A 13,423-nucleotide genomic window follows, 5' to 3' on the forward strand; every position below is an offset into this window, starting at 1 on the left:
ATGTATTACCATTGCCCATCTATACCTCAAATATAGCCCAGTATATTGATATAATAAAGCTTCAAGCATATCAACTGGATTCAAAAATTGTATTCGTCCTAGAAATCCCACTAGTCGACCCCGAAATCTATACCTTATACCACTTATATTCGATACCAATATTAGATAATCAAACTGGTCTTTTTCATACACTTTCTACAATACATAAGTATATAGCGCGAGATGATGATTCAATTTCGTATGTATTACCCCGAAACACAGAAGAATTCAAATCAATTAGTCCAAACCAAAAAATGTGCACAGATATTCTTCCCTATCCAATAGACAGCGATACTATCTGTGAAGCCCAGTTATTGAAACCAGTTAGCGTCCTACCAAAAACTTGTCAGATGTCAACGTTTTTAGCACAAGATTACAATGTGCAGGAAATTGACCGAAACTTATGGTTAATAACAGTATCCGATCCATTACCAATTACGATTAAGTGTACAAGAAAAGACATCAGTACACAGACAATCAGAGTAAACACCATTCTAAGATTACTACCCGAATGTACAGCATTTATTGGAAGTACCAGAGTTCACGCCAGAGATCAAATCGATAAATATCCAAATATAACCTACAGAAGTCATCCAGTTAGTGTCCCATACAGATGTTGTGACCATTTCGAAGGAAGAAACCACATACCAAATTTGAAACCATTAAAACTCAATAAGATCAATACAGACGATTTAAACATTGCACAACACAATCTGGACCAATATTCAGAAGAACTCGACCGAATCATGAACCAACCATTCATCGAAGAACATTTGCCTTGGTTCACTATATTGTCTTTATCATTAATTATCATTCTAGTTTTTGCATACATCTTCTGCAAATGTAGACGCAAAAGATTTCCAAGACTTGCCATGAATTATCCGCAGGACTCACCTTCACCTTCACCACATCGCAGCAGTTCCATTAAAGAAAAACTTAAAGGATTAACCTTTAAAAGAAGACCAGATGTAAGCCCAGAAAATGAAGAAATATCAGAAACCCCAATTGAACTTTAAAAGTCGAAGCAAGGCATCGACTTTTCACTAACGAGGGGAGCTGTTATATGTGAAAATAGTCACCTTGAACCACTCAAGGGTTACCGACTCTTTGGTTTCGCAATATCAGTTCCTATTTCATCATCCTTCCAGCAAGCGTTCCCATAGAGATAGCTGACCATGCATGGACGTCAACCTCTGACCAAAGCTGGCCTTTCGTGGGAAATGCCGACACCACAGTTTGTAGGAAGATTATAAATTTAGTACTTTAACATTATTGTATCACTCGTCATTTTAGTTTCTCGCTAGTAACATATTTGCATTATATAATTTTATTTACTTCAATTTATCATAGAACAAAGTATAAGTGTAATTTGTGAAATAAATCTTTTTTAAAAAGTCAATTATCAAGTTAGTGATTTAACATATAGCTTCAGAACAATATTAAGAAAGGAGTTATTAACCAACTGCGAGGCCTTCCAGAAATGGTAGAACTTCATACATGTAAGTACCTTTTTAAAAATGTGTATACTTATGTATCAACTATAATAGGTTTCTTGAATGTATCGCCTTCTATAAAAATATACAATACAACGCTATATTAAACATGGCGATTGCAACGCTGAGGATGTTTTCTGTTAATTTATTTGAGATAAAAAAATCAGTTAGTCTAAAAGAAATATATGTTTATGGTTAAGAAATGTTATTGTCGAAAACCGTGAATTAGTTAATATGTATTAAATGACTTAGATGTAAACTAATAATACTTTCCCGTAATAAAATTTCTTAATGATTATGTATGCTGTCTCTTTTAGATTATAAGAAAATTATATATTATTATGTCTGCTTCAATGTTTTACATTGGTTGTATTTTCCCTCTTGTTTCAGCTAAACAATGTTTATTGTGTGACTTTAATATTATACAGATAAATAATTAATATTTCATTAACAAAAAGAAAAAAATAAACAAAGATGTGTAGGTTAAATAATACCATGTTTGAACTAAATATGATTGATTATTATTAGTATAATAGTTCTTATGTGGGGCCGTGTATTTGTTTTTTTTTTTTTGTATTTCCTAAATTTGTCAAAATAAATATCTATAGATATATTTATAAAAAAATTTTTATTAAAGTAAGTTTACTCTTTCTACATAACGATTTTGTTTTAGTGAATTGCTGATATACAAAGTGCTGTTAACAAAAGAAGGAAAATTTGAGGAAGTTGGATTTGCCTCTCCATCCTTTTATTGTTGTGTAGGAGCCAGTGGTTTTAAGAGTGGAGAAAATATTTGTATGTAATAATAACGTTTTATATCTTGTTTTATTAATAAATAATGATTTTACCTTAACACAATGATTTATTTCGCCGTATGCAATATCACTTTATTTTCAAGAAATATTAACTTAACTCTATATATATATATATACGTTTATCTCTGCGAAATATATTTCTTAACATTAAATACACTAATTATTAATAGTAAAATAATAATATTCCTTACTAAGAAATATTATTGCTCAGAAAGAATAATGTTGAAATGTGTAGAAAATATATTTTTATGACTAATAAAATTAATTAACATCAAGTGTAATTTCTTTCTGATAAATGGGTTTGAAGTTTGCCAGAAAGTGATAGTTCAATCATGTTTAAGATATATTTCTTTGGCTATAGTAGAATTTATTTGAAATATTTTAAAAAATTATATCTTACATACAAAGATATATTTCTTAGGCAATATGCCAAGTCGATCTTCCTTAAATATTAATAAAGTTTCTTTATGTCAAGAATTTTTTTCTCTCGGTGTACTAGAAGAAATGAGGGTCTTCCACGCACTATCTCGAGTAGGGTTCCTCTTCATCAATATGAACTGTTCACCTTAACAATAGGATGACAAACAGAGGATTAAGAGTGTATTTTAGTAACAAATTATTGAAGCACAATAAACACCCGAAATAGCTTAGGTGGCAGAATACTGTATACTGGGGTGTACCCAGCAGGGATACCCTTGAATCCCCACTTGGCAGGTATACCTACTTGGTTGACACTTAGCTACACGTTGCTATGCTTATGATAAAAGGCACAATTATGCCCACCTCCACAATTTGGCAATCCACCCTTAGTAACGTAGCTCCACCCAACCTACGTCGCAAACATGTATTGTTTAAAGAATACAACAAAATTATTGATAGTCGTCAACATTTAGTATACAACGACATTCCCCATTCCCGATATTCTTGGAGACAGTCTCCGATTCAAGCTAACTCCCCTGAAAACCGCTCAAGCGCTACATCATTCCAATTTTGACTTAAATGCCCGACGGAGAGAAAAATCGGAAAGTAAGACTGATCCGTAGTACCATAGTCTACTGGACGTCACAGAAACACCTGACGGTTTTGAACGTCTTCATGAGATTTGGGCAGCCCTTAAATTGAATTAGAACAAACTGCGGAAGGTGCGCCGACACCCTTTACAGATGAGGTAAAAAACTTCCCTCGTCTTCTTGTAATTGCAGCGCTGCAAGACAGGCGATCAGGTGCAATGTACATCACTGCCCACGCAGAGCAACACAGGCGACCTATCAGACTTTGTAATGACAAATGCAAGAGTCAATAGAATAAATAAAAAGCTGGACATCTGCGTGTCATGTATTGAATAATGTATAAATGTAAATTTAATTACAAATTCTATGATATAAGCATTAGGATGAAAAAAATAAATTCGCCAACTATCTAAAAATTTCTATTTCCTCGAAACGTTCCACCTTGTAAACGACGAAATAGGATCTGGAGGATAATAGACATTCAGCCAAGTTTCAGCTCTCAGAATTCTCAGATCTACGAGGCGATTGGGCTATCGTATCAAATTTGCTGTAGTCACTAAATACATAATGTGGGTGTACAAGTCATTCTCCTTTTGAGAGATATGCAATTATTGTTGAAAGTCTGTTTATGCTTGTTTATCTAACTCGGAAATCTTGGTGAAGATAGCAATATGGCTCGGTGTTAAACAATTATTTTGCGTTAAAATCGTTAACATCTGAGTTCACAGTTTAAACAATACCTCAGGAAACGATAGCGAAACAATTGATGTATTAAAGCATTTTTAAATGGGTATTGTTCAGAAGTACCTGTAGATAGTGGAGTATTTGTCTGTTGTTACGTGTACAAAAAAAGTGGTTATACAGAGGGCAACTAAAGAATATTGACACATTGAGTAATCGTTTCAATCAAATACAAGATGATAAAATGAAAATCTCCCACAGTTGCTATCCTCTGGTAGTTGATTATTTTTTAAACTCTGAGACATTACTATTTTGCATTTCATTTAAAGAAAATGTCAACAAAATATTTTATCTACTCTATCCCATATTATGTATAAGTTTTTAGTTTGTGAAAACTGTCATTATAGCATTGATTAATAACTACACAGGTTTATAATCAATGATTATAGATAGCTGTGCGTGAAGGGTTTAAAGTGTGCGTGAAGTAAAAATGTATTTTAAACAAGGGCGGATCCAGGGAGGGGGCCAAGGGGGCCATGGCCCCCTCCGAGAATTAAAAAAAAAATATAAATTTAAATATTTGCAGTTAAAATGTTTTTAGTTTTAAACACATATATATTTGAAATAGAGTGAAAACTTATTCTTTTTGCAGATGGGACGTGATTGTAAATTGTAGAATTCCCTCATCTTCCTTAGTCTCAGCATCCGTATGGCTTGCATATTGTAGAAGCCTCGGAGGTGTAACCAGAGAAGGTTCCCATTGTTTTCATTCTGGTGGGATGTAGAATAGCATTATGTTGTTTTATATGCCATTAGAGTGAAAACTTATTCTTTTTGTAGCAGTTGCCGCTACGGCATCTATGCCATTTCGTTCGTTGCAATCCGGGACTGCACGCTGGGGTTTGTTTTGGTTGGATCAGGGAGAGCAGCATATGTGCCTCCTGATGAGAGACTAATAAGTTTCGAAACCGGTAGAGGTGCTTGCTGCACTCTCTGATCGGACTAGAATATGGTTCGGCTGCATTTTCGTTGTGCAACGAATTTGAAAATGGTTATTCATTTTTGATTTACATTTACTCTGATTGGAGTACGAAGGGAACCATTCTCGTTGGAACTTTACCGCGCTGAGCAGATGGGACGTGAATTGTAAATTGTAGAATTCCCTCATCTTCCTTAGTCTCAGCATCCGTATGGCTTGCATATTGTAGAAGCCTCGGAGGTGTAACCAGAGAAGGTTCCCATTGTTTTCATTCTGGTGGGATGTAGAATAGCATTATGTTGTTTTATATGCCATTAGAGTGAAAACTTATTCTTTTTACATATATATTTATAAAACACAGGATAAATATGTCTTCTGGACTAGAATTGACCAAAAGTAGTAACGGAAGCTTCAATAATGACATAGGATGTTTTGTAAATCAAAATGTTGATAATTTTACAGAGTGCCGATTTTAAGACGACCTTGGCAGCCATTAAAATAGTATCAATTTCCACATTTTGTACACATACAGAATAAAAAAGAAAAGAAGCGTTACTTGGGTCACCAGCACTGAGAACAAAGAAGTTGGTTGGTACTTTCGCACAATCAAAAGGGATTGTTTTGCAAGTACATATTGCGCTTTATTTTTCTAATGAAAAATATGGTCACAATAAAGGGATGACAGCCCAAAGCCTTGTCACTAAACCTTTATCATCTTTTGGCAAACTCACGGGCAAAGACGGAGCCATACAAACCCATGAAAAAACATCATACCACAAGGAGTTCGTTCAGGTTGGGCTGGATTTTCTACAAAGTTATCGCAACCTGCAAAAGTCATTATCCAGATGTCTATCTCAGAGGTCTAAAGAGATAAAAAAAAATTGAGAAAGACTACGATTAATAGTAGAGCCTATAGGGTTCTTAGGTCGACAAAATATTCCTCTGTCATCGTGATAATGGCCTTCTGCTTCTGGACGAAGATGTTGGACCTAGCAACGAGGGGAATTGTTAAGGTTTAAAATCGCATCAGATCAGACTCTTAAACAACACCTATCCACAGCATCTTCCTGAGCAACATACAATTAGTAGCACCATTCAAAATAAATTGATAACATGTGAAGAAATAATTGAACAAATAATGAATCAGGTACAAAGTGCAAATTATTACTCTGTCATATTTGCCAAAACGACTGACGTATCCCACATGGAACAGCTTTCTCTAAATTTGAGATACATTACATACAAAATAACAACATTCGTGAAGACTTTCTCAAGTTCATTGACGCTTATGAGAACATAAAAATAATTAGTGAAAATCAAGAAAGAGGGGGAAAAGAAGGCCTGACAGGAGAAGCATTGGAAAAAATAGTATTAAACTTATTGAAAGAATTGCATTGGATCCGAAGAAATGTGTAGGAATCGGTACTGACTTTAATAATACTTTGTTAATGTTACGTTTTGAATGTCTTTATGGCCCTCAAAAGTGTGTGAAAAGTGTCTTATAAAACTCGCCATTGCAACAATAATTTTTAAAAATTACCACCAGACCCCCTGGTACTTCTCCCCCAAAAAAGGTCATGGCCCCTCCCGAAAATCGGTCCTGGATCCGCCCTTGATTTTAAATGGGATTGACTTTTTCGCACTGTTTTTGAGACACTTTCATATAATCAAATATCCTTAACTTTCGCGTTGTCAGTGTAATTACGTAATGAGCAATAAATTACAACAAAAATTTTGACAGTTTTGTGGTTTGAAAGAAATTAGAATTTTTAAATGTCAAAGTTCTAAAAATTGTAGAATAGAAATGAATTCCAGTGACGAAGAGTTACAGTTTTTTTTATTTGTTTATTGTAGATAAAATATTGTATGAAACTGTGCGTGAAGTACTTTTTGCGAACTTACGCGATGTATAGCAATCGCTCCATTGTCGCTCGTGCTCTAAACATCGCGTGCGTTCGCAAAAAGCATACTTCACGAACTGTTTCATAAATAACTATTTTATGTATACAGGATATCCAGAAACTCTCCTGACAAACGAAGACTGGGGATTCCTCAGATAATTTTAAGACAATTTAAGTCAATTCACCTTTTCCGAAAATGCTTCTTAAGACAGCTAGAGCTCTTTGAAGATTGCGCCTTTAATTAAATTGTTTTAATACCTCCAGAACGCCTCTATTCAGAAAAATGAAAACTGGTAACTACGCCTATTTATCTTCCAAAGATAAATAGATTCCATCAATTGCGTATTTCTAGTACCGGTCTTAGGCTGATGTCAGATTATGCGTTTTGACCGGATGCGTTTCCGCCGCATCCGGTGAAAACGCATAGTGTGACAGATCGGTCCGGTTGCGCTGGAAACGGATGCGTTTTGAGTCATCGGTACGGGCTTACAAACTGCACCAGACTAAACGCATAGTGTGACAGGTCGGTCCGGTTGCGTTGGAAACGGATGCGTTTTCACCGCATCCGCTCAAAACGCATAATGTGGCATCGGCCATAGGCGTCCGTTTTGGGTAGAGCAACGGTTATTTTATCGCATACCTTTTTTGTCTTTATATTTTAAGAATTTTCGACACTGGATTATTAAATTGTGAGGTATTCTATGAGTAGTAATAAAAGGTAGTCTTACGTAAAGTCGGCAGGATATACCGCTTTCTACAAAAATCGATTTGAAAATTTTTTCGTTTTTTGAATTTGAAAAAATTTCGAAAAAAACTATTTAGATAAAGGAAAACTGGGACATTTATTTATCTTCCAGAGATAAATTGATTTTTTCATCAATTGCGAATTTCCAGTACCCGTTATATTCGTCCTTTTTGGATAGGGCACAAACGTTTATTTCATCGCATAACTTTTTTTGTTTTTAGTTTTTAAGCATTTTTGACACTAGATTAGATATTAAAAAATTATGATGTGTTCAGTATTCTAGTACTAAAAGTTACTCTTACTTTCAGTCAGTAACATACACAGCTTTTTTGAATGCTTTTTTCAAATTCAAAAAACGATTTTCTGAAACAATATTCTTAAATTGATTTTTCTAGAAAACGGTGCATCCCACTATACAGGGTGAGGCAGTTAAAGGGCCTATTAGAAATATCTCGAGAACTAAAGGTAAGAAAATCATGAAAATTGTTATACAGGGGTTTTGAGGTGTGAACTATTTAATGAAAATATTTTGGTCTCTTTGCTACTTCCGGTTATACCGGAAGTTGATTGTAATTTCGTTTTTTTAAATGGGACACCCTGTATATTTTTATATTTTTGGATTCTCCTCGATTTCTTCTTTCTTTAAATATAAGGTTTTGTAATGTTATACAGGGTAGGTTAAAAGATAATTACGTTTTCTTATTAATTTCGTAGCAATATTCACACCCTGTAGAATTGTAGTAGTTTGACATCTAAAACTCTACTTAAGTTTAAATGATTTTTAATATACTCTACTATTGTTAAGAATCATTAGTATAGCTAAATTTTTCGTTTTAGTATACAGGGTTGGTCGAAACACGGAATGAGTATTTTCTGAGTTTTCTTAAATGGAACACCCTGTATTTTAGTATTGTAATGAAATGTTGTTTTATGGTACATTTTAATTACTTAAGCACTCCCTATACCTAACTGCTTTAATTTGTGAGTTATTGGTGATTCAAGCAAAACATTAATTGCAACACAAAATATGTGAAATTGTATTAGGTTGGCCGTGAAAATATTCAATCACAAATAATTTTTTGGAAATAAATACATATTAATCTAGACTGATACCTAAAATTGCCAATAATGGTTGAACTGTCAAAATACCATCGAAGTTAAGATTGTTGGTGCGATTAACAATTAAGCACAAATTAAAGCAGTTAGGTATAGGGAATGCTTAAGAAATAAAAAAGTACCATGAAATATCATTTCATTACAATACTAAAATATAGGGTGTTCCATTTAAGAAAACTCAGAAAATACTCATTCCGAGTTTAGACCCACCCTGTATACTAAAATTAAAAATTTAGCTATACTATACTTTATTTTTTAACCAGGAGGAGTAAACTAAAAAGACAAATTCACACCCAAGAAAGTCACTAGAATAATAACCAAATACATCTTCTTTTTAGGTTAATCTAATCGGCCCTCAACGGTAATCCATAAATATTATATTAAATTAATACGTCGCTAAAGAGTTCCAAAAACAACTACTTTTTATATAAAAGCAGACTAACAATCTAAAAATTAAAGGAATAACACAGAAAACACAAAAATCGCCGACATAACTTAATTAACCTATGAAATGTCACTAGTGTCAAAATTTGATAAATGTCATTAGTGTCAAAATTTTATAACAGTGGCGTAAACATGCCTGCGGTTGGACCAATAACAAACAAGCAATACAGCGCTGTAAATTTGAATCACTCCTCTTGGTTAAAAAACAAGCCATAATAATTGCTAACAATAGTAGACTATATTGAAAATCATTTGAATATAAATAGAGTTTATTATGTCAAACTACTACAATCCTACAGGGTGTGAATATTGCTACGAAATTAATAAGAAAACGTAAATATCTTTTAACCTACCCTGTATAATGTTACAAAACATTATATTTTAAGAAAGAAGAAATCCAGGAGAATTAAAAAATGTCAAAATATACAGGGTGTCCCATTTAAAAAAACGAAGTTATAAGCAACTTCCGGTATAACCGGAAGTACCAAGTAGATGAAAATATTTTCATTAAATAGATAAGTCTTCAAAACCCCATTATTCCAATTTTCATAATTCAGTTACCTTTAGTTCTCGAGATATTTCGAATAGGCCCTTTATCTGCCTCACCCTATATACTAACTTAATAGTCCAGAGAAATAAGGTTTTTCTCGTGACACATCCCCCTCCAGGCCGAAACCAAATTTTTTGAGTAGTATGGACATCTATATTATTAACCTATATGTTTCCTGCAGCCGATTTTGATGATATACATAGTTATAAACAAATGAAGATCGAAAAACTGTAAATTATCGCTTTTTTCGTCTATTACCAAAAAGTTAAGCACTTTAAACAAATTTGAGAGTAAGAAACTCATAAATCGTATAAAAAACTTCAATATGGCATTCGCTGAATATGTCCAACCTTATTGGTTGCTTGGAAAATTGCAAAATAAATCATAAATATTGAGTTTTTATAAATATTCGTAACTTAGGTAAAAATTAACTTAGAATCTTCTTATTACACGGAATGCCGAGACTTCTTGTACTTAAATTATATTTTAAATTTCAAAGCAATTGGTCAAATAGTTTAAAAGTTATTTAATTTATTTTTCCCACATTCATTTTTTTTTGCAACACTATAAGTCAGAAAATTATGAGGTTACAATAATACTTCTGACAGTTTATAAAAGAAGAACATTTATACTATTACCTTAATTAAAAATAAATGACAAAAAATTATTTTAAACAGTGTAAAATTATTTTGCAAAAACATGTCCATTTTTTGCTTACTTATAAACAATTAGAATAACTTTTTAACCGTTACCCGTAGAAAAATTATTTTTTCATATTTAGAAAGACTGAATTTTTATACACATTTAGAAAGAAAAACAACTGTTCTAGGACATTTAGGGACAAAGTTAGCCCCCCCATTTTTTTAATTCACATGTTTTTGCAAAATTATTTTGCAATATCTATAATTATTTTTTGTCATTTTTTTAAATTAAATTAATACTGTAAATTTTCTTCTTTCATAAACTATCCAAAATTTTACTGTAACTTCATCATTTTCTGACTTACAGTGTTGCAAAAAAAATTAATTTTGGATAAACAAATTAAATCACTTTTAAACTATTTGACCAATTGCTTTGGAATTTAGGGTATAATTTAAGCACCATAAGTCTCAGCATTCCATGTAATAAGAAGGTTCTAAGTTAATTTTTACGAAAGTTATGAATATTTATAAAAACTCAAAATTTATTATTTATTTGGCAATTTTCTAAGTAACCAATAAGGATAGACATATTCAGCGAACGCCATATTGAAGTTTTTTATACGGTTTATGAGTTTATTACTCTCAAATTTGTTTAAAATACTTAACTTTTTGGTTATAGACGAAAAAAGCGAAAATTTACCGTTTTTTGATCTTCATTTGTTTATAACTATGTATATCATCAAAATCGGCTGCAGGAAACATATAGGTTATTATTATAGATGACCATATTACTCGAAAAATTTGGTTTCAGCCTGGAGGGGGATGTGTCACCAACATGATATTTTTTTTCCTTATTTCTCTGAACTATAACCCGCGAGTAGCGAGTAGTCGCGTCGTTAGAATCCCACATTTTATTCATTTTCGCGATAACTTGATAAAAAATTTTGCAATTTTGAAAAAATTTCGTAAGTGCCTCGAGGAAGGGTGTAGTAATGAGTAGGTATTTTTTTTTCTTCTTTTTGTTCTTCTGTTTTTTTTTTTTCTTCTTCTTCTGCTTTGGGGAGAGCCAATTAGCTTTAATTAATGTTAGAAATAATATTTCTAACATAGCAAGTAAATAAAAATACTATAAAATAAAAATTTGTTGTAAATTTGTATTTAAATTCGTATTGTGAGATGAAATCTGACACTCGACTGTTCACGTTACAGAAGTGAGCGCGACTACTCCCGGGTTAAAGCAAGAGTACCTGTTAGTACCTACTAGAATCTCTCACAATTTAATAATCCAGTGTCAAAAATGCTTAAAAGTTAAAGACAAAAAAGTTAGGCGATAAACTAACCGTTGCCCTACCCAAAACGGACGCCTACGACCGGCACTAGAAATTCGGAAGTGATGAAATCGATTTATCTTTGAAAGATAAATAGGCGTACCAGTTTTCGTTTTTCTAAATATTAGCGTTCTGGAGGTATTTAAAAAAACTAATTAGCCCAATAAATGACCATTTTGGAGTGTAATTTCCAGGGGCAACTCCGAATTGCATGAAATATTTGGATTTAGGTTCTACTTACCCTCCACATCAAAGTTGAATTTGTGCCGTTGGTTGCTTTTACTTGGGGGGTGACATTTACCCCTTCTCGGGGGGTGAAAAACGCGTGTTTAAAATAAGGCCAGAAATGGATAAATTGACTTATTTTAAGCACCTTTTGTTCTATAAAGTTTTTTACGTAAGTCAATACTTTTCGAGTTATTCGCGATTTAAAATGTTGATTTTTCGACAAAAAAACTACGTTTTCAGACCGTTTTTTCCAAATAACTCAAAAAGTAAATATTTTATCGAAAAAAATATTTTTAGCAAAACTGTAGCCTATAAAAAAACGAAAAAAATGGTGTACAAGTAAAGTCTACAAATTGAGTAGAAGCAAAGTTGTAGCTCATGAAAAATACGTTCTTATTGATCTAATTCCAAATCGAATAATTCAACGCGAAATCACCGAAGAAAGAAGCGTTTTTCGGGAAAACCTTATTAATATTTTTAAAGTATCGAAAAAAAGCTTATTATATGTTTTTTACAAAAGTTTACAGCATCAAAAATAAACGAGTTACACTGAAAAAAAAAGCTGGCCCCTTTTTTTTGGTAAAAAAAATCGTGAAAACCTCCCTCTATTTAACCCTAAATGAAATTAATCGTTTAACTTTACCATCTATTTTAACTGTATGTGTATTGTTTATATGATCTGTAAGTTTGATTGGTTTGAAGTGCTTATTTTTGAAAACATTTGGTTTTATAGTAAAAAAAAAAAATTTCTAAAAATTTTTGAAAAATTTCATTTTTTCAAAATAACTTAAAAAGTATTAATGATAAGAAAAATCTTAAAGAGTAAAAAAATGTAGGTTTTACTATTATAAATATGCTAGTTTCATTTTGTTTCTCCGTAAGACAAAAATTGGTTAAGATATGGCTGTTCAAAATTTCCATACACTAGTGATTAGTGACCCATTCAAACTTTCTCAATTATAACCCTTTCAAAAATAAACACTTTAAACCGGTGAGACTGACAGATCATATAAAAAATAGATAGGCAAGAAAACTGCTTGTAAAGAGGTATCGATTAATTTCATTTGGGGAGCTAAAGACGGTGAGATTTTCATGATTTTTTACAAAAAAAAAAGAGAGCCAACCTTATTTTAAGCGTAATTCACTTATTTTTAATGCTAAATCTTTTGTTAACAATTAAAACAAAGCTTTTTATAAACACTCTAAAAAAGTTTAAATGGATTTTTCCCGAAAAGTGCTTAATTTTTCGGTGATTTCACCTTGAAATATTCGATTTGGAATTAGACGAATAAGCACGTATTTTTCATGAGCTACAACTTTGTTTTTATTTGATTGATAGACTTTACTGAAACACCATTTTTTTGGATTTTTTATAAGCTACACTTTTGCTAAGGATACTTTTTTCGATAAAATATTTACTTTTTAAGTTATTTGCGAAAAACCGTCTGAAAAC

The 13,423-nt window shown here is 32.3% G+C and overlaps 1 protein-coding gene across 1 annotated transcript in view; it reads right to left on the bottom strand.

The window, feature by feature from the left end:
• Positions 1 to 13,423, bottom strand: part of LOC114324312 (epidermal growth factor-like protein 7) — a 635,750-nt gene that overhangs the window by 553,442 nt on the left and 68,885 nt on the right. The window lies entirely within an intron of this gene.

This window comes from Diabrotica virgifera, chromosome 9 (assembly GCF_917563875.1).
Source record: "Diabrotica virgifera virgifera chromosome 9, PGI_DIABVI_V3a".
NCBI classification, from domain to species: domain Eukaryota; kingdom Metazoa; phylum Arthropoda; class Insecta; order Coleoptera; family Chrysomelidae; genus Diabrotica; species Diabrotica virgifera.